Below are 20,997 nucleotides of genomic sequence, written 5' to 3'. Positions count from 1 at the left end.
TGCACTAGGGGAGGGTGGATCTGAAGTTTGGGATCTTAGATCCCACTGAAAAGGGCTGAACACAAAAGGGACTGAAGGAGCTCATCGAGTCCCTTAGTAGACTCGACGAGTCAGGTAGGATTTTCCCCATTTTCGAGATTTTGAATGAGTGTAGTGAAGGATTAGGGTTTTGGGATTATACATGAACTTTTAGTTTTCTGGACATTTGATGAACTCGACGAGTCACTTAGGTGACTCGGTGAGTTGACATGGATTCAGTGGATTGGACTCGGGAGGAACTCGACGAGTTTCTAGGATGCACTCGACGAGTTGAGGTCAACATGGATTGTTGACCTTGACTGTTGATCTTGACTTTGACCAGGGTTGACCAGGGTTGACTTTGAGGGTATTTATGGTATTTTAGGTTTGTGACAAGTTAATCACATGATGATTATAGGCAGTTGAGTTGGAGCAGTACGTGGGATTTATCCGTTCTTAGCTTGTCAGTTCAGCATTCGACAGGTGAGTCTCCTCACCATACCAATGGGTCCAAGGCACCAAGGATGGCCCATTTGTAGTATGTGGTACACTAGCTGTAGTAGAGATATGTGGTATGATAGTTAGCTATATGCTAGGGATTATATGATACTAGCAGGGAAGACCATGGGGGAGCCCATGGCACTTGGATAAGACCATGTGGGGGAGCCCATGGATTGGTAGTTAAAGACCGTAGGGGGAGCCCATGACAGTCGTATGAAAGACCTTGTAGGGGAGCCCATGGCTTGTCAGTTAAAGACCATGGGGGGAGCCCATGACACTTTGGTATAAGACCATGTGGGGGAGCCCATGACATCCTTATATATTTGTATGCATGGCTTATGTGATATATGTAACTTTTATAGCTAATATGATATGTGTTATGTGGATTGTGTGTAGGGTATGCTCTGGAGAACTCACTAAGCATTAGCTTACAGTTTGTGGATTTGTTTCAGGTACATCTGAGCCCAAGGGAAAGCGCAAGGCTTTATGGCGTGGCGTGCACTCTCTCTCCGACGTCTTTTTGGGACACTCTGATGATTTGAAATAAAATTTTATTTGATATGAATTTTGAAAATAATTGTAATTGGGATTTCATGGTTTGTGGAAAATCATTTGGTTAATCTAAAATGAAAATTTTCTTTTGAAAATTGGGTCGTTACAGTTTGTTTGTCTAGACAAACACACTTGCTTTTTTGTGTTTGTTTGTTTAAGAAGTAACTTCTTCATGTGTGTTTGTTCATTAAGATATTAAACGAATATAAATGAACGAACTTAAATGAGCATAATACATATGAAAGAGCGGACATAAATAAGAATAATGTACATGAATGAACAAACATAAATAGATATAAATAACATAAACGAACATAACCATACATAAATTAAAGAATTATGCATAATCATATAATATAAACACTATCATATTAACGGTTAAAAAGAATAAAAAATAGGAACTAATTGCATGGTAAATGAACATAAATAAGCAAAAATAAACAAACATTAACAAATGGTATAAATGGAAGAACAAGACCATTGTTTGTTTGTTGAAGTATTGTTCATATTTGCTTGTTTAACTAAATGTACAAAATATTTATAAATGTTCATTTGTTTGTTAAATTTATTCATGTTTATTTGTTTGTTAAATAAACAATCACAAACGAATGTTTTACCAAACGGTTCACCAAATAGCAAACCTTTGGCTTTTACAAAATCGAAAATGTTATTATCAATTTCGATTTGTCGTGGTTTTTTCAGTTTTTTTAGTCAATTCAGTTTTTGCTCATTGATGACCATTCATTAGTATAGTTAATTGATTATCATGACAATTGAGGTCAATAGATTAAATTGTGCATGGTACAATTTAAAAGCAGAGAATAGTTAATTATTGACCATTGTGAGAATATCCTTATAATTTATAATTTATAGGTTTAGTAATTGTGACCATGAGGGCTAACCACATTAGAATCCGTAGATATCTACTAATTTAATATTAGTTGCACTTCATTGAAATCAACTATAATTGACGGAGGTAATCAAATCTAAGTGGAAACACCATCTAGTTTTTTCCAACCACGTTTTGTTTTGGACTGGCTTCTTGTTTTAAAGTTAAGCATAAATTCAACAAACTTTAATTATTGTATTTAGATTAGTTGATAATCGAAATTTATGAACTAAATCATACTCGTTCTTTTGAGTTTGATATTCAGTCTTATCAACGCTATATTATAATACGGTAAATTTGCCTAAATGTGTAATAATGTCTAACATTCGTATTTTTCTTTATAAATTTAAGACTAGATTTATATATCGGTAAATTAATTATGTCTTTATATAGACTAAAACAGTCCCGTAGAAAGTGGAATGAGAAACTCACTTCTTCTTTACTTAATTTTGGTTTTCAGCAAAGTAGGAATGCTTATTCCTTTTATGTTAAGAAAAAAGATAAGGGTATCTGTTTTGTTACTTATTTACATAGATGATTTTGTGTTAATTGATAATGATGAAAATAACTGATACTCGAACTAATCGGCTGGTCCATTTTTTATTTGGGTAGATTGATTCGGGTGAATCGGGCTTTTGGTAAGTAAAGTCGGGTATTCGGTTTACCTAGTATCAGTTCGGGTATAAGGTTTGCGTATAATTTGTTTGGTATATTCAAATACCCGGTTAATTTTTCACATAATATAGTCATTGTTTTGTGTCAGATTAACTATATACAAGTATGTTTGCTATATACAACATTTGTGTTGTATAGGGGGTATAAGGTTTGAGTATAATTTGTTTGGTATTTTCAAATACCGGATTAATTTGTTAGTGAATATGGTCATTGTTTTGTGTGAGATTAACTATATAGAAATATGCATGGTACAACAACATTTGTGTGTAGGGGGAAAGATAAACTCCATTTTACCTAACCCCAAAATAAGTTAAACATTTATGATATTCTAAAATGGATTATTGTTTGTTTTGCTTTTTGAATTCGAAATGGCATTTTGCTCTTAGTCTTTACATGCCGGTTAGAGATGCATAACCCGGTTTTATTTTCATTCCAATTAAAGAAAAGCAACACCGGTTCACAAGGTACTAAACCGGTTCTAAATGGTTCTATCAGCTAGAAATCCGAATTATTACAAACCGGTGATTCAATTCAGCATCGGTTCGGTTCAGGGGTGAACCGGTTTTTGGTTTAGTCATCGGTTTGGATCGTTAACCGGTTTTTTTGTACACCTCTAATATCTGTTTGCAATGACACAAAGGTTTCATGGCGCCTTTCTTTAATCTTTTCAAAGGTTCATAATTTATAATTTGACACTTGAAAGGCCCAACCCTACGGTCATTCAATTTTTATTTATTTATTTTTTGCAAATTATGCCAAAAAGACGTTTTCTCTACTCATACACATTTTGTCTGCTGCTCCTTTTCTCTTAATCTCTAGCAACAATGGAAGCGTTTCAAGTAACGAATCAACTCTTATCTACACGCTCTGTTTCTGTTTTCCTTTTTTTTTTTTTTTTTTTTTTTTGATGAAAATTCTTTGGCTTTGATATCGTTTAATTTTGTTCCGGTCTCGTGGTTTCGTTCACATTTTTTTTAATGTTTTCATGTGGATATATATATATATATATATATATATATATATATATATATATATATATATATATATATATATATATATATATGGTGAGGTTCAATAGATAACCATAATTAACTAAGGAACCAATGAACCAATTTTTTTTTCAATTTTTACAACTTATTTTTTATCAAAAAAAAAAAAAAACTAAAAATACAAAAATTCATAACTTTTTATCCTTTTTCCAATAATATCAAATTCGATTTTTTTTTACGTCAAATTCACAATGTGAATCTTTGAAAATTCACAATGTGAATCCGGATTCACCGAAAAATATTTTTCACATTCACAATGTTAATATATGAATTTAGATATTTTTTTCGATAAAGAATAAGCTCTAGAAATTGAAAAAAAAATTTGGTTCCTTGAAGAACCAATAATTATGGTTTTCTATTGAACTTTTCCATATATATATATATATATATATATATATATATATATATATATATATATATATATATATATATATATATATATATATATATATATATATATATATATATAGGGTTCAGATCGGTTGAGAACTCAAAGTTTCCCGAGAACCCAAGAATTAAAAGTGGAGCGTTAGATCAAAAGTAATTCGTTAAGGACATGATCGTTATCTTACTAATCTCATTTAATGTTTAATTTTTTTGTGTTATTTAATATATTAATATAAATGTCTAAAAATTAACAAAATAACTAAAAATTTCGGATTTATTTAAAAAAAAAATTTCGATTTTTTTAAAAAATTGAGATTTTTTAATTTTTTTCAAAAAAGATGAATTTTTAAAAAAAAATGAAAAAATTATTTTTTAAAAAACCGCATCTTTTTTTAAAAAAAAAACTGCATTTTTTTTCAAAAAAAAACTGCACTTTTTCTAGAAAAAAAACTGTATTTTTTTTTCAAAAAAATTGCATTTTTTTTTTAAAAAAAACTGCATTTTTTTTAGAAAAAACTGCATTTTTTTCAAAAAAAAAAAACCTGTGATTTTTATAAAAAAATGCAATTTTTTTCAAAACTGCATTTTTTTAACAAAAAAAATCAACGTTTTAGGTGTATATATGCATATTTTTTTTCAAATGCATATATGCATATTTTTTATACTATAATATTCGTAAGTAAATTATAAAAAATCTCATTTTTATTAATCAATCTATAAACATAATACAAGTATTTTATTCGATACAAAATAAAATATAAAAAATACAAAGATTCACAGTGTGATCATTTCTTCATATCAAGATTTCCATATTTTCTTCAATTTATCACTTTTCACCTCTTCAATATTTTCCAAAAATTCTTCAAAATCTACAGGAAAATAAAAAAAAATGATTAATGCAAGAACACGCACATGTATATATCAAGTAAGATTCACATGTTATTATATAATGTGATATTCACATGTAATTGTATCTTTTAAGATTTAACTGTGAAATTCACAAGAAAATTTTAAAAAATAATTAATGAAGAACACTTACACAAAATGCATGTGTGCATATAGACGTAATTCATATGCGATTCATGTCACACCCCCAAACCAAGGATGGCGGAAACGTCCGGGGGTGGAGGACTTCATGTATAATTGAAAAAGTGACATCATTGTATGAATTACATGTTTACGAATCAATTACAATATGAATTACATGTTTACGAATCAATTACAATATGTTGACAAAATATGAAATAGTAGACGCCTTAGCGCCCCATCCTCAAAATCACTTGGTTACCTGTTTAATGATTTCCTGAGAATACAAGTTGTTTGAAAAAGTGTCAACACAAAGGTTGGTGAGTTCATAAGTTTTTGTTTGGTATTATTAAAAGCCTTTCGTTTGTAAAAGTAGTATTTGTGTTAGAAAATCCAATATTTTTCTTAATGTGTAAATGTAGTCTTAAAACCCAAAGACCGAAATGTACAAGTAATTTGTCATATTTATAGTAAAACAATACAAGTTTAAATCGACATAAACTCGTTAAATTTTAATGAAGTTCCCGTAAATTCCAATGTTTATTAATACTTTATGTGAGTTTATTATAACCATATATGACCAAGGTTGCCTAAAACGACGTTCTTCAGGCGTCGGAAATGTTATGACATTTGTCACCCCAGACCTATCGGTCTAACTGTTGCATGCAGTTTAGGTGTGGGTTTGTCAAACCCAATATAGATCTATACACAACTATCACGCTCTCCCTCAAGGAGACTCTGGTTACAATACAGGACTTAATGGTAATTTGAAGTAAATGACTCACAAAGTCATTAACGGAATTACGTGTTATGAAAAATTGGTACCGTATGACCGTACCTTGCTTAATGAAAATATCCTTTGTATAAATGTACCCTTTTTAAATGTATGTGTTATGTAATGTATCATAAACTATACCTATTATAGTTTATCAACCAAGGGTAGTACGTAGTAATGTATGCAAACTATATTCAAAATAGTTTATTAAATGTTTGAATGTATCGGTTGTACTTTGATTATAATCACTTGTTATTCTTTATATTTTATATGTCCAAATCCATTTGTAAACTGATGTGTGTCAAAATATTAAGATAAAATGTCATATATTGCAATAACATATAATCACATAAAGATATACACCTTGCTCAACATGTTACAAGGTGAAATGAAATTGACAGCAACTTTTCGTTGAATATAGTTTCTGTTACTGTTCTTAGAAAATTTATAGAAAAATCATCAAAGCTCCAAATCCAAATCCACAAATTATGAGAGTTTTTAATATGAGTCTAGTTTGTTCATAAATTTTATCATGATTTTTAGTGATCTCTAACAGAGGTCAAAATGTCCATAATCACAGGCTGGTCCAGGTTTGCCTCTGAAATGATAGGCAGTTTTGTAAAAATCACCATAAATTGTAGAAACATCATATGGAGATGTGCAAGTAGCCATTTTAAAGCTAAGAGTTTGAACTACTTGCACCTGGAACAGTTTTGAAAACTAAGATATTTAAGTTGACCAAAACAGTCTGTGATTAAAGTCCATCTTTTCTGATGTAATCTGTTAGAAAAAGTTTAATTGTGTTCTTGATGATTTTACTTGTATTCCCCCCTTAAAACTTAAGAAAACATGTAAATGTAGGGGTATGAACTCACCTTATGTGATTTCAGTAGATGAAAGTGAGATAGAGGAAGTGTTCAACCCAAGAACACTAAGAAGATGTCTTGATGATTCGAGAATCTAACACCGAATAAGATGGAATTTGTGTAAGATATCAATGATTTGAGTAGAATGGAGTTTAATAATTATGTGAATGATGAAGATACTTACTAATTGAAGGAAGAAATCCCTGGAGAAAGCCTTGAAGTTCTTGAAGTTGAGAGAAAAGATGAGAGAATTTTAGAGAGTGTCCTTTGGTTGCTAAGTGTAGAATGAAAGAACTTTATGGAGAATGAGGAGAGAGGATCAATCCTCTAGCTCTTAGAACGTGGGAAGAGCTGGAGATTGGGTGTAAAGGTCCACTAAGGTGACAAGGAGTAGTGGGAAAGAGTGGATGATCATAGAGTGAGGTGGTGGTGGCTTGCTTTTGTCATAAAATAAGGAAAAGCAAATATTCCCTCAATAATTAGTCCAACCACCAATTCTTTTAATACATTTTTATAAAAACCCTGGAGATTTATATATTTTGGGGCCTTAGTTTATAAAATAAAGTTTTGGGTGAAAATCCCACGTTAAAATAATGAAAAACGGAGTTAAAACGAAGTCGTAGTCGAAAAACCGGTAAAAAGGGGCCGTCTTTGGGAGAGATTTGGGAGAGATTTCAAATAGAAAGAGATAGAGTGAAAACGATTTAGAGAGGTTTCGTTTGTGATTAATTTAAGTGTCCGGCTTCACAACGCAAGGTTCGTAAACCCCGTTAAACCGTGTTTTAGTGTCGTACACAATCCCGATGATTGTGCAATAGTGTTTTATCGCTTTGGTTCGTTGTTTAGCACTGTTAAGGCTAAGGAAAATCAAACACATGAACTTTCCAAATGATGATTTCTCATTAAAATAGCGAATTGTATAGTGATTACATAACGTAAACCCTAACATACAAGGGTTATTGGAGTTGACCGGTTTGACTTGTTGACTTTGTTTGACTTTGACTTGACCGAAATTTGACGGTTGTCACATCATCCCCCCGTTAGAAGGAATTTCGTCCCGAAATTTTCATTTTGACTGGGATTTCAAGAGTTTGGGAAGAGATGTGGATACTTTTGTTTCATCTGATCCTCGCGTTCCCAGGTGAATTCGGGTCCTCGTTTAGCGTTCCAACGGACCTTCACGATAGGAATACGACTTTGTTTCGTTCGTTTGATTTCCCGATCCATGATTTCGACTGGTTCCTCCACGAAGTGGAGATTTTCGTTAACTTCGATTTCGTCGAGTGGTATTATGAGTGTCTCATCAGACAAACACTTCTTTAGGTTCGACACGTGAAATGTGGGATGTACTTTGTCGATTTCCTGAGGTAATCGAAGTTTGTATGCTACTGGCCCAATCCTAGCAAGGATTTCGAATGGCCCGATGTACCTTGGATTTAGTTTCCCGCGTTTGCCGAATCGTATCATTCCTTTCCAAGGGGAAACTTTTAGTAGTACACGATCACCCACCTGGAATTCCAAGGGTTTGCGTCGTTTGTCTGCGTAACTCTTTTGCCGATCGCGAGACGCTTTCAGTCTTTCTCGAATTTGAACGATCTTTTCTGTGGTTTCCCTTATGATTTCAGGGCCAGTGAGGGTGCTATTAGAGACTTGCCCTCTAGCTAGCTGTGTATCCCCCACCTCAGCCCAGCACAGGGGTGATCTGCATTTGCGACCGTAAAGAGCTTCGAATGGAGCCACTTTGATGCTAGTATGATAGCTGTTATTGTAGGAGAATTCGATAAGCGGTAGATGGGTATCCCATGCTTTAACGAAGTCTATCACACAAGCTCTTAACATGTCTTCCAACGTTTAAATGGTTCGTTCGCTCTGTCCGTCGGTTTGTGGGTGGTAGGCCGTACTCATGTCAAGCCTAGTTCCCAATGATTTTTGTAGAGACTGCCAAAACCGTGAGGTAAATCTACTATCTCTATCGGAGATAATGGATATCGGCACACCATGGAGTCGTACAATCTCTTTGATGTACGTTCTAGTCAGCTTCTCCATCTTGTCGGTTTCTTTTATCGGTAGGAAGTGTGCTGATTTGGTCAATCTGTCTACGATTACCCATATGGTGTCAAGCCCGCCCGATGTCTTAGGCAGCTTGGTTATGAAGTCCATGGTTATTCGTTCCCACTTCCACTGAGGTATATCCGGCTGTTGTAATAGCCCGGATGGTTTCTGGTATTCGATTTTGACCTTGGCGCAAGTCAGACACTTGCTCACATAGGTAGCAATCTCAGCTTTCATATTCGGCCACCAGTATAATTTCTTGAGGTCCAGATACATCTTATCTGACCCGGGATGGATGGAGTGTCGAGTCTTGTGTGCTTCATTCATGACGACGTCTCGGAGTCCACCGAACTTCGGTGTCCAAATCCGGTTCATGATATAACGTGCTCCATCATCCTTGACTTCTAAGTTTTTATCCATTCCCCTTAATGTCTCTCCTGCCACCTTTTCTGGTTTCAAAGCTTCCAGTTGAGCTTCCTTGATTTGTATGGTCAGGTGGGAATGGATTGTCATTGTTAAGGATTTTACTCGGCGGCCCGAGTACTCCTTCCTGCGTAGAGCATCGGCCACTACATTGGCCTTGCCCGGATGATAATGAATTTCGCACTCGTAGTCATTCAGCAACTCTACCCATCTCCTCTGTCGCATGTTGAGCTCTTTCTGATTGAGGATATGCTGAAGATTTTTGTGATCAGTGAAGATAGTGCATTTCGTGCCGTAGAGGTAGTGTCTCCAGATCTTCAAAGCGAATACTACTGCTCCTAATTCCAGGTCGTGGGTAGTATAATTAACCTCGTGCGTCTTAAGCTGTCTTGATGCTTAAACGATAACCTTCCCTCTCTGCATGAGCACACATCCGAGGCCTTGATTCGAAGCATCACAGTACACTACGAAGTCTTCGGTTCCCTCTGGGAGAGACAAGATCGGTGCGCTGCATAGGGCTTGTTTTAACGTTTGGAAAGCAGTTTCTTGTTTATTTTCACACTTGAATATCACACCTTTCTGCGTCAAGGTGGTGAGTGGTTTCGCAATCTTGGAGAAGTTTTGTATAAATCTTCGGTAGTAGCCAGCAAGCCCAAGGAATTGTCGAATTTCGGTTGGCGTCTTGGGTGCTGACCAATTCTCGATTGCCTTGATCTTGGAGGGATCCACATGTATGCCTTTCTCACTTACCACATGGCCAAGGAAATCCACTTCTCTAATCCAAAATTCACACTTAGAGAACTTAGCATAAAGCTTCTCCGCTCTTAGTGTCTCTAGCACTTGGCGTAGATGTAGGCGATGCTCTTCTTCGCTTCGCGAGTAGATCAAGATATCGTCGATGAATACGATTACAAACTTGTCTAGGTAGGGTCGACACACTCTATTCATTAGGTCCATGAATACCGCAGGTGCGTTTGTTAAACCGAAGGACATCACCACAAACTCGTAGTGCCCATAGCGAGTTCTGAATGCAGTTTTGGGAATATCTTCTTCTTGAACTCGTAGCTGATGGTAACCTGACCTTAGGTCGATATTTGAGAAGAAATTTGCTCCTTGAAGTTGGTCGAAAAGGTCGTCGATTCGGGGTAGAGGATATCGGTTCTTGATGGTGAGTTTGTTTAGTTCCCGATAGTCGATGCACATGCGAAAGGATCCGTCCTTCTTCTTTACAAAAAGGACTGGTGCTCCCCAAGGTGAGAAGCTTGGTCTGATGAACCCTTTGCTCAAAAGCTCGTTCAACTGACTGGACAACTCTTGCATTTCTGTTGGTGCGAGGCGGTATGGAGCTCTGGCTACGGGGGTAGCTCCAGGTATTAAGTCAATTCTGAAATCGACTTGTCGTGCGAGTGGTACACTAGGAAGATCTTCTGGGAACACATCCGGGAAGTTACACACTTCGGGGATATCTTTGATGTCTTTCACGTATTGTTTCTTGTCTACTACGTGGGCCAAGAAGGCGTGGTACTCCTTCCGGAGATACTTTTGGGCTTTGATGCATGAGATGATTTGTAAATTCGCACTAGTTTTGTCACCATAAATGAGAAGGGTTTCGTCATTTGGTAGATTGAGGCGAACGGCCCTTTCGTAACATAGAATGTCAGGACGGTGAGGAACTAACCAATCCATCCCGATGATTACGTCGAAGCTTTTTATGGTGACCGGCATCAGGTCAATTTTAAATGTATGGTTGTCTAGAGTGAGAGTACACTCTGAGTATATATCGCTAGTGCTTTCTACTTTCCCATTTGCCATTACTACTACATAAGTATCCTTTAGTGCTTGGGGATTTTGTTCAAGTAATTGTTTATATTGGTGGCTCACGAAACTCCTCTCCGCTCCACTATCGAATAGTACGCATGCATAAGAGTTATTGAGGAGAAACGTACCGGTAACCACCGCGGGATCCTCAACTGCTTCCCCATGTCCTATTGCCAGAATTCTTCCTACTCCACCAGCATTAGGGGCTTGTGCTTTGGGGCAGTTTCTTTTGAAGTGACCGGCGTCTCCACAGTTGTAGCAGGTTCGGGTTGCCCCCGTACTGGCGACTTGGTTGATTGGTCGAGCCGACGCTTTACAGAAACGAGCAGTGTGCCCCTTCCTGTCGCAGTTGTTACAGTGTATCTCCCTACAAGCACCATTGTGGTGAAAGTTGCACTTGTTGCACTTAGGTAGGGTTCCAGCATATGGCTTCGGTGGTGCTGGAGTGGTAGCAGTAGTGGCAGCATTAGTGGCAGCATGGACATCAACAGTTTGTTGCTTCTTAGCGGGGTCCTGTGCTGGTTGGCTCTTCTTTTGGTTCCAGAACTTCCTTTTGTTGTTTCCCCCTTTTGATTTATCAGTGGTGGTGGTTGTAGTATTATGACCGGCTCGGTGGTCAACAAGTTGTTGTGCCAGCTCCCTGGCACTGTCAAAAGTAGTTGGCCTTGAAGCCAGGACACTACTTTGCACTTGGGGAGACAGTCCCCAAAGGTATCGCTCCACCTTTTTCTCCTCCGGAGTAACCATTGTTGGGCAGAGGAGAGCCAATTCATTGAATCGGGTGGTGTAGGTTTCAAGGTCGGAGCCCGTCATCCTGAGGTTCCAAAGTTCTTGTTCCAGCTTTTGAATTTCACCTCTCGGGCAGTACTCCTTCATCATCAAGGTTTTTAGTTCTGCCCTGGATATGGAGCTAGCCACTTCGAGAGTAAGTGAATTAATCCGACAGTTCCACCAAGTAAGGGCCCGGCCGGTGAAAGTGAAGGCTGCGAACTTAACTTTGCTCGCTTCGGGGCAAGAGCACACTTGAAAGACTACTTCAGTCTTTTCAAACCATTGCATTAAAGTGATGACTCCCCCGCTCCCATTGAAGTTGTCGGGTTTGCCATTGGTGAAGTCTTTGTAGGAACACTCTCTTGTACGCCACGTACTGTCTCCGTGGTTAGAGTTTGTAGCACCCGATCCATAACCACCAGCTCCGTTTGTCCCTATCTGCGATATTGCGGCCGCTACGGCTGCTGTTACTGCATCCTGGAACATCGCAGGATCAAACTGTGGAGGCAGCGGAGGAGGAGGTGTTGCTGTGTTGCCGGAAGGTCTTGGTCTTCTCCTTGGCGGCATGGTTCTGTCATAAGTCGTAAACCAATGTACTTTTAGTAAAAGTATATTTATAGGAAGAGAAATCTTTTATACATAAAGTATATTATTACGTTGTTTTCCGGTATGTTTACGATACATACGATTTTATACTTTTAATTGACCCAATACATTGGGTTATGAGGTAAAATGAAAGTATAAAATATTTTATTTGAGTTTCCTTGTTTCCAAGTATATGACTGTTTGTAAAAGTTTTACATATACTAATTTAGTCGGGACATAATTAATATATTATATTTTAAAATGATCTTTATCGGTTACTTAATTAGTTGCAAAGTGCATACCAGTCATATGTGATTAAGATATAATAGTCCTTCGAATAGATGACCCTAACTCCAAGACCACAACCAAACAAGGACAGGAAGTGAAACAAAGATACATAAATTCTAAGTCTATAGCATCTTAGTTACATATGACCTTAGCGCATCCACTTAGCAGCTATTGATCTATAAATAAAGACCTATTTAATTCTCAGATAATTTATTATAGTAACACAAAATACTCCTATAGTATTTGTAAATGTTTAGTTTTGAGTTCTTAAAGTATCCTTTTGTAGTGTGTTATTAGGTTTGTTAGATTTGTTGTCCATCCTGACCATCCCCCGGTATATGCAAGTCAATTCCCGGACAGATATAGTTGATCAGGCTATATCCTTCCCAGATTTAATCCACATATACTAAGGCATACTCAAAATGTTCAACTCTTCTTCTTTTGCTTTATGTTTTCGCTAGTTATGATACCATGCGAGCATGTAATGTATGTATGTATACTTTAATCAAGAAAATCATTTATTTTCTAAGAGTATATTTATTTGAAAAATGCACAAATCAGAGACTATTAGTCACAATTGTGCTTATAGTTTGTATATCTTATGTGGTTTGATATACTTAATTTACTATAAACTGTGCTCTGATACCAATCTGTCACACCCCCAAACCAAGGATGGCGGAAACGTCCGGGGGTGGAGGACTTCATGTATAGTATCATAACAACAATTGTAATACTAATTGAAGCAAACACAACCAACATATATATAATTGAAAAGGTGACATCATTGTATGAATTACATGTTTACGAATCAATTACAATATGTTGACAAAATATGAAATAGTAGACGCCTTAGCGCTCCATCCTCAAAAGCACTTGGTTACCTGTTTAATGATTTCCTGAGAATACAAGTTGTTTGAAAAAGTGTCAACACAAAGGTTGGTGAGTTCATAAGTTTTTTTTTGGTATTATTAAAAGCCTTTCGTTTGTAAAAGTAGTATTTGTGTTAGAAAATCCAATATTTTCCTTAATGTGTAAATGTAGTCTTAAAACCCAAAGACCGAAATGTACAAGTAATTTGTCATATTTATAGTAAAACAATACAAGTTTAAATCGACATAAACTCGTTAAATTTTAATGAAGTTCCCGTAAATTCCAATGTTTATTAATACTTTATAACCATACTATGACCAAGGTTGCCTAAAACGACGTTCTTCAGGCGTCGGAAATGTTATGACATTTGTCACCCCAGACCTATCGGTCTAACTGTTGCATGCAGTTTAGGTGTGGGTTTGTCAAACCCAATATAGATCTATACACAACTATCACGCTCTCCCTCAAGGAGACTCTGGTTACAATACAGGACTTAATGGTAATTTGAAGTAAATGTCTCACAAAGTCATTAACGGAATTACGTGTTATGAAAACTTGGTACCGTATGGCCGTACCTTGCTTAATGAAAATATCCTTTGTATAAATGTACCCTTTTTAAATGTATGTGTTATGTAATGTATCATAAACTATACCTATTATAGTTTATCAACCAAGGGTAGTACGTAGTAATGTATGCAAACTATATTCAAAATAGTTTATTAAATGTTTGAATGTATCGGTTGTACTTTGATTATAATCACTTGTTATTCTTTATATTTTATATGTCCAAATCCATTTGTAAACTGATGTGTGTCAAAATATTAAGATAAAATGTCATATATTGCAATAACATATAATCACATAAAGATATACACCTTGCTCAACATGTTACAAGGTGAAATGAAATTGACAGCAACTTTTCGTTGAATACAGTTTCTGTTACTGTTCTTAGAAAATTTATAGAAAAATCATCAAAGCTCCAAATCCAAATCCACAAATTATGAGAGTTTGGAATATGAGTCTAGTTTGTTCATAAATTTTATCATGATTTTTAGTGATCTCTAACAGAGGTCAAAATGTCCATAATCACAGGCTGGTCCAGGTTTGCCTCTGAAATGATAGGCAGTTTTGTAAAAATCACCATAAATTGTAGAAACATCATATGGAGATGTGCAAGTAGCCATTTTAAAGCTAAGAGTTTGAACTACTTGCACCTGGAAGAGTTTTGAAAACTAAAATATTTAAGTTGACCAAAACAGTCTGTGATTAAAGTCCATCTTTTCTGATGTAATCTGTTAGAAAAAGTTTAATTGTGTTCTTGATGATTTTACTTGTATTTCCCCCTTAAAACTTAAGAAAACATGTAAATGTAGGGGTATGAACTCACCTTATGTGATTTCAGTAGATGAAAGTGAGATAGAGGAAGTGTTCAACCCAAGAACACTAAGAAGATGTCTTGATGATTCGAGAATCTAACACCGAATAAGATGGAATTTGTGTAAGATATCAATGATTTGAGTAGAATGGAGTTTAATAATTATGTGAATGATGAAGATACTTACTAATTGAAGGAAGAAATCCCTGCAGAAAGCCTTGAAGTTCTTGAAGTTGAGAGAAAAGATGAGAGAATTTTGGAGAGTGTCCTTTGGTTGCTAAGTGTAGAATGAAAGAACTTTATGGAGAATGAGGAGAGAGGATCAATCCTCCAGCTCTTAGAACGTGAGAAGAGCTGGAGATTGGGTGTAAAGGTCCACTAAGGTGACAAGGAGTAGTGGGAAAGAGTGGATGATCATAGAGTGAGGTGGTGGTGGCTTGCTTTTGTCATAAAATAAGGAAAAGCAAATATTCCCTCAATAATTAGTCCAACCACCAATTCTTTTAATACATTTTTATAAAAACCCTAGAGATTTATATATTTTGGGGCCTTAGTTTATAAAATAAAGTTTTGGGTGAAAATCCCACGTTAAAATAATGAAAAACGGAGTTAAATCGAAGTTGTAGTCGAAAAACCGGTAAAAAGGGGCCGTCTTTGGGAGAGATTTGGGAGAGATTTCAAATAGAAAGAGATAGAGTGAAAAAGATTTAGAGAGATTTCGTTTGTGATTAATTTGAGTGTCCGGCTTCACAACGCAAGGTTCGTAAACCCCGTTAAACCGTGTTTTAGTGTCGTACACAATCCCGATGATTGTGCAATGGTGTTTTATCGCTTTAGTTCGTTGTTTAACACTGTTAAGGCTAAGGAAAATCAAACACATGAACTTTCCAAATGATGATTTCTCATTAAAATAGCGAATTGTATAGTGATTACATAACGTAAACCCTAACATACAAGGGTTATTGGAGTTGACCGGTTTGACTTGTTGACTTTGTTTGACTTTGACTTGACCGAAATTTGACGGTTGTCACAATTCACTTGTGATTTACATGTGAATCACATGTAATTCACTTGTGATTTACATGTGAATCACATGTAATTGATATGTGATTCACTTGTGATTTACATGTGATTAATATGTAAATTACATGTGATTTACATGTGAATCGCATGTGATTCAAATGTAAATCATATGTGGTTCACATGTTAATCATATGTGATTTACATGTGAATCGCATGTGATTTACATGTGAATCAAATGTGATTTACATGTGAATTACATGTGAATCAAATGTGAATTACATGTGAATCAAATGTGATTAATAGTTTCATTCAAAACATGAGTATATAAGAAATGATGATACATAGTTTAATAAAATAGAAATTAAAAGATAATTTGGAGTTTGATGTTTATTTACCTCCATGTGTGTGAATATTAACAATCGATCTTTGCACTGATTAATCTTGAAACATTTGTTTGTTGTTGTGGTTGCTAGTTCAAATGCTAAAGCATTCACATGCTCCACCTGTTGAGATTTAGTTGTAAAATAGATATATTAAAATTGAATTTTCTATAATTTCCAGCATCTAAGTCGTACCATGTGGTCAACAGCATCACAGGTTGTGGACTCAAGCAACTTATCATCGTATGATTTGAAAATATCAGAAGCAACCATGATAGAAGTTTTGTACAAAGCGCTTCTTGGATTCTTCATCGCCTTCACTAAAACCAACAAAACTTTTCCCTGTATTCATATAAAAACACCATATATTAGTAAACTCCACAAAATCTTTTTCTGGTGTTTAATAAGAAAAAAGATGTATTGGTTTCTAAATACAAGATCAGGAGCAATAAAGTGGAGTGAAACAATGCTATCCGCCTAACATCATTTAATGAATCACAAATCTTCAGCCAATCCTTGGATTCGAGTCCTTCAATTAGGCCCTGAGTTCATAAAAATCAGAAAAAAAAAAGAATCAATTTACACAAAATCACAAATGGGTAACAAGGAATCAACCAAATCCTTAAATAATATTAGTTACTGGTATAGCTATATAGTTTATAGTTTATACTCGCTCAAAAATCTTGGAAGGAGTTTCAGCCATATCAAAAGCCACTCTGGTACTTGAAAAATATTGATAATCCTGCAAAAAAATATATTCAAATGAGAAATACAATAAAATAGAACCAAAGATTGATTAATCAAGTCTGTAAAAAAATGGTGCAACACTTACTGGTCGTGAAAGCAAATAATGAAAAACATGTCCAAATTCATGAACAAGGGTATTTACATCAAAGTGGTTAAGCCTCACAACTGATGAATTGTGTGGCTTTGAGAAGTTGCAAACAAGAGCATTAACCTTCACAATAATCAAGAAAAATATTTCGTCACTTTTTTATTATTGTCTTACAATATAACTATAAAACACCATTGTACAACTCATGTTGCATCATATACAATAAACCACAACTTAGTTCCAACACAACATACTATCAAAAATATTCATTCTCACTTCGATAATTGCGATTCAATGTCAAAATTGAAAAGAAAAAAGGAAATAAATGTCAAAATTGTTGTGCTATGTATGATGAAGTGATATGTTAATTGTGATATGATGAAGCTCCCAGAATATATAAATATAGACATCAAACCTAACTTGACAAATTAGATTTGTAAGAAACATGAAGATCGATACATATCTAAGGCCCTAACGTTTCACTTAAGATCAAAATTCAGACTGATAGGAGTTTCAAATTTGTTCTAAACTTCTGTTACAAAAAAACAATTGACATAAGAAAATGTCTCATCACTCAAAAACAAAAAGAAAAAAGAAAAAAAAGGAACAATTTCACTTGACCTTAGCTATGGCGAATCGGATTCCCAATCTGGAAATTCTAGCTCGTTCGACAGAGAAAGGCGATGGATATGATGTATAAACTCGATTTCAACAACCACCGGAATAGAACAACGAGACCATAGCCGGAAACTCATATCTGACTTCAGAAAGGCGTATCGGAGTTCCAACTTCAACATCATAGCAACTGAGGCGGAGGATCCCGTGGCCACTGAATCATCGATAATGATCGTTGAAATATATGATTGAACACTGAAAATTTCCATAGCCTGACTGCAATTCATAAATGCGATGAAGGCCTTGAGATGATCGATTCTAGGGCAACTATGGATGCGGCCTAATCAGTGTAATTAGAGGCAACATCGACATCGGCAATTCCGTCGGAATTTAGTCTCAATCATCGACGATATACAGGTGCGACGTTGGTTTTGGAGAGAGAGAGAGTAGAGAGAGAGTGAGAGAATGAGATTCTACGTTATTCTTAGCTTTTAGGGATGAATTTTATCTGCAAATAACACCCCTGGCTCAAAAAAGTTAGATACCCCCGTGTCTCTTTTTTTTCCAGTTATTTACAAAACCGCCATAAGAAATCTAAACCCTCTATTTTTTTGATCTAATGGTTTAAATTTAGTTCTCGGGTTGTCGGGAAACTATAGGTTCTCAAATGACCCTTCATATATATATATATATATATATATATATATATATATATATATATATATATATATATATATATATATATATATATATATAGAGAGAGAGAGAGAGAGAGAGAGAGAGAGAGGTAAAAGTTCAAATGAGAACCTCCAAAAATTAAGAACCCTATGAACCACTTATTTTTAATTTAATTTTATCTACTTTAATACTTTTTTTTAAAACTATAATAAATAACCAAAAAATAAATAAAGACGTTATTCTAATATCAAACACAATTTCAGATACTTTCAAATTTCTTGCAAAAAAAACTTTCTCAAACACTCTCCAATTCTCTTAAGAACAAAGACTCAACACCGCATCTTCCATCTACCTCCGCCACCTGCCGCCTACTGCCACCGTCATCTACCATCTTTCATCGTCGGAATGTCGAGCAGTCAAGGTTTTTCACTTCAGATCTACCTTCGAACTCCATTGATTTCAGATCTGAAGTCAAAAACTCCATCGTCAAACGCCACCACCTATGAACGACACCATCGCTGTCAACAACCACAACCACTGCTGCCTCCTAACTCCGGTGAAACACAACAAGCTTGTCTCTATCTCTTTTGATTTCCGGTGATAAACCACTAGTTCGCCGGATCTATTCAGATCATATGGACATAATTTCACCGAAAGCCTTCTGTTCCGTCGCCATCTCTGGTTGCCGCCTCCGGTGGTCTGTTAGCAAATTTATCCTTCCGACGACTTTAACTGTGCATTTTTCTCAGATCTGGTTAGATCTAAGTGATCCCGATGGGTTTTTTGTGTCTCCGATGTTGTTTCTGGTCCATGTCTGTCCAAATCTAGTCCGATCTAAGTGAATACAAGTTTCTTCAACTATAATCTCTTCTCTCCGACTTTGTGTTTGTGGTTTCAAGCCGGTCAGTGTTTCTTTGTGAGATAGGCAAGATTTATTTGATTTTTGTTCCAAATATGAAAAATATTTTGTTGATGAAATCCGGTGAGGACAACTCACGAAGACTTCTTGATTCTTGCAGAGGTCGAGTAGCATGAAGAAGAATACTTGAGATTTGTCTATTTTGGCTTGGTTAGCCATGAGTAGATGCCTTAGTTTATTCTAAAAGCTGCAAGTGTAAGAGAAAGAAATTACATTGTGCTTCATCTTTAGAGGACATGTACAACAGTACAGGTACTTTCTTACCTACACACCTACACATCAATTACTTTGAGTATTATTTACTATATTGGAACTAGTGGATCTGAATATATATAAAATATAAATATATCATATCTACTTATGTCTTAGACATACACGGACGTGTAAGGTAATTTTGAATGCATATATAATGAAGTTAGTATAGTATCTTCCCTACTTTTTTCAGTTTAATACGAAAATGGTTGTTAAAAAATTATATATAATAAATTTTAATTCTTAAAATATATTTAATAGAAAATATAAAATGTGGCAGTCTAAGGATTAATAGAAAATGGGTGTTCATTGCAAACTCTACCTTTTTGGCTTATTTTCATAGTATTTACGCTTCTTAATTTTTTTTAGAACAACATTAACACTCTTAATGACAATAGCTATTATTATAGTAATTATAAATAGATTTTCTTTTTAGAATGGCACATTTATTGCAGATATCGGGGTACCTCCTCGATTATGTGAGAATGTTCTTTAATTTTGTTTTAATTGTGACTCATAGATTAGCATTATATTTTTTAGATTGGTGGATATGTTCGAAAGTTGTAACTAGTAGTAGTGTGGATATTTTTAATTAAATACTATTATAATTAGACAATGAGACAAAGTTATTGAATTAATATATATGAAAACAATAAACGAACCATATTAAGTTGTGAATGGACTAAATATTAAGATGTGAATCAACTATATATTTTATGTCTTATACACGATTTATCATTTTTTAAAGAAATCGATAATTTAGAAAAGAAAAAATTTAATTTGTCTAAGGTTTAATTCTATTTTTTATTAAATTTTATATATTTGGTTGTAGAAATGAAATTGTATCTGTTAAAAAATATTATAAAAAAATGGAAACTATAATATTTATTCAATTAAGCTGTGAATACGACCATAAAAATGTCATTAATTTGGTGTTGGTCTAGCGGTGGTCTGATGGCGATCCATTGATGGTCCGACGACGGTTTGAAGACAGTCCTACAAAAAGTGACAACTAGTTATACATTAGGGAACGACTGTTGTATTAATTCCATATTAAAATATTTAGTAACATTTGGTACATAAAATGTTTAACAAAATGCCTTAGTGGATTAGTATAAGTCTTTAAACTATGAATGACTGTCGTATTAAGCTGTGAATGAGTGTCTAGAATATTATATTAAGTTGTGAATTTATTGTATAAGTTATGAAATGTGATTTCCTTTTTTTTCTTCTACTTGACGTATTCATTCCAAAGCCCACACACAAGACCTGATGGGCTTAATGACATCTCTAATTCATTATGGGATGCTGAAAAATCATAAATGGGCAGTTGGATTAAAAATCATAAATGAACAGTTGGATTAAAAACTTTGGG

The 20,997-nt window shown here is 35.0% G+C and overlaps 1 long non-coding RNA gene across 1 annotated transcript; it reads right to left on the bottom strand.

The window, feature by feature from the left end:
• Nucleotides 1–13,454: 13,454 nt before the first annotated feature.
• On the bottom strand, nucleotides 13,455–18,225 carry LOC145162634 (uncharacterized). The gene is made up of 6 exons (XR_013739220.1): nucleotides 17,156–18,225; nucleotides 16,994–17,065; nucleotides 16,759–16,865; nucleotides 16,519–16,665; nucleotides 16,339–16,446; nucleotides 13,455–13,571 (listed from the first exon to the last, which is right to left on the bottom strand). It is a non-coding gene; the product is annotated as an uncharacterized LOC145162634 (long non-coding RNA).
• Between the last annotated feature and the right edge of the window lie 2,772 nt (nucleotides 18,226–20,997).

The sequence above is a fragment of the Lactuca virosa genome, chromosome 3, assembly GCF_052849685.1.
Source record: "Lactuca virosa cultivar CGN04683 chromosome 3, Lactuca_virosa_CGN04683_v6, whole genome shotgun sequence".
Lineage (NCBI taxonomy): Eukaryota > Viridiplantae > Streptophyta > Magnoliopsida > Asterales > Asteraceae > Lactuca > Lactuca virosa.
This window is presented reverse-complemented; position numbering and strand designations above follow the sequence as displayed.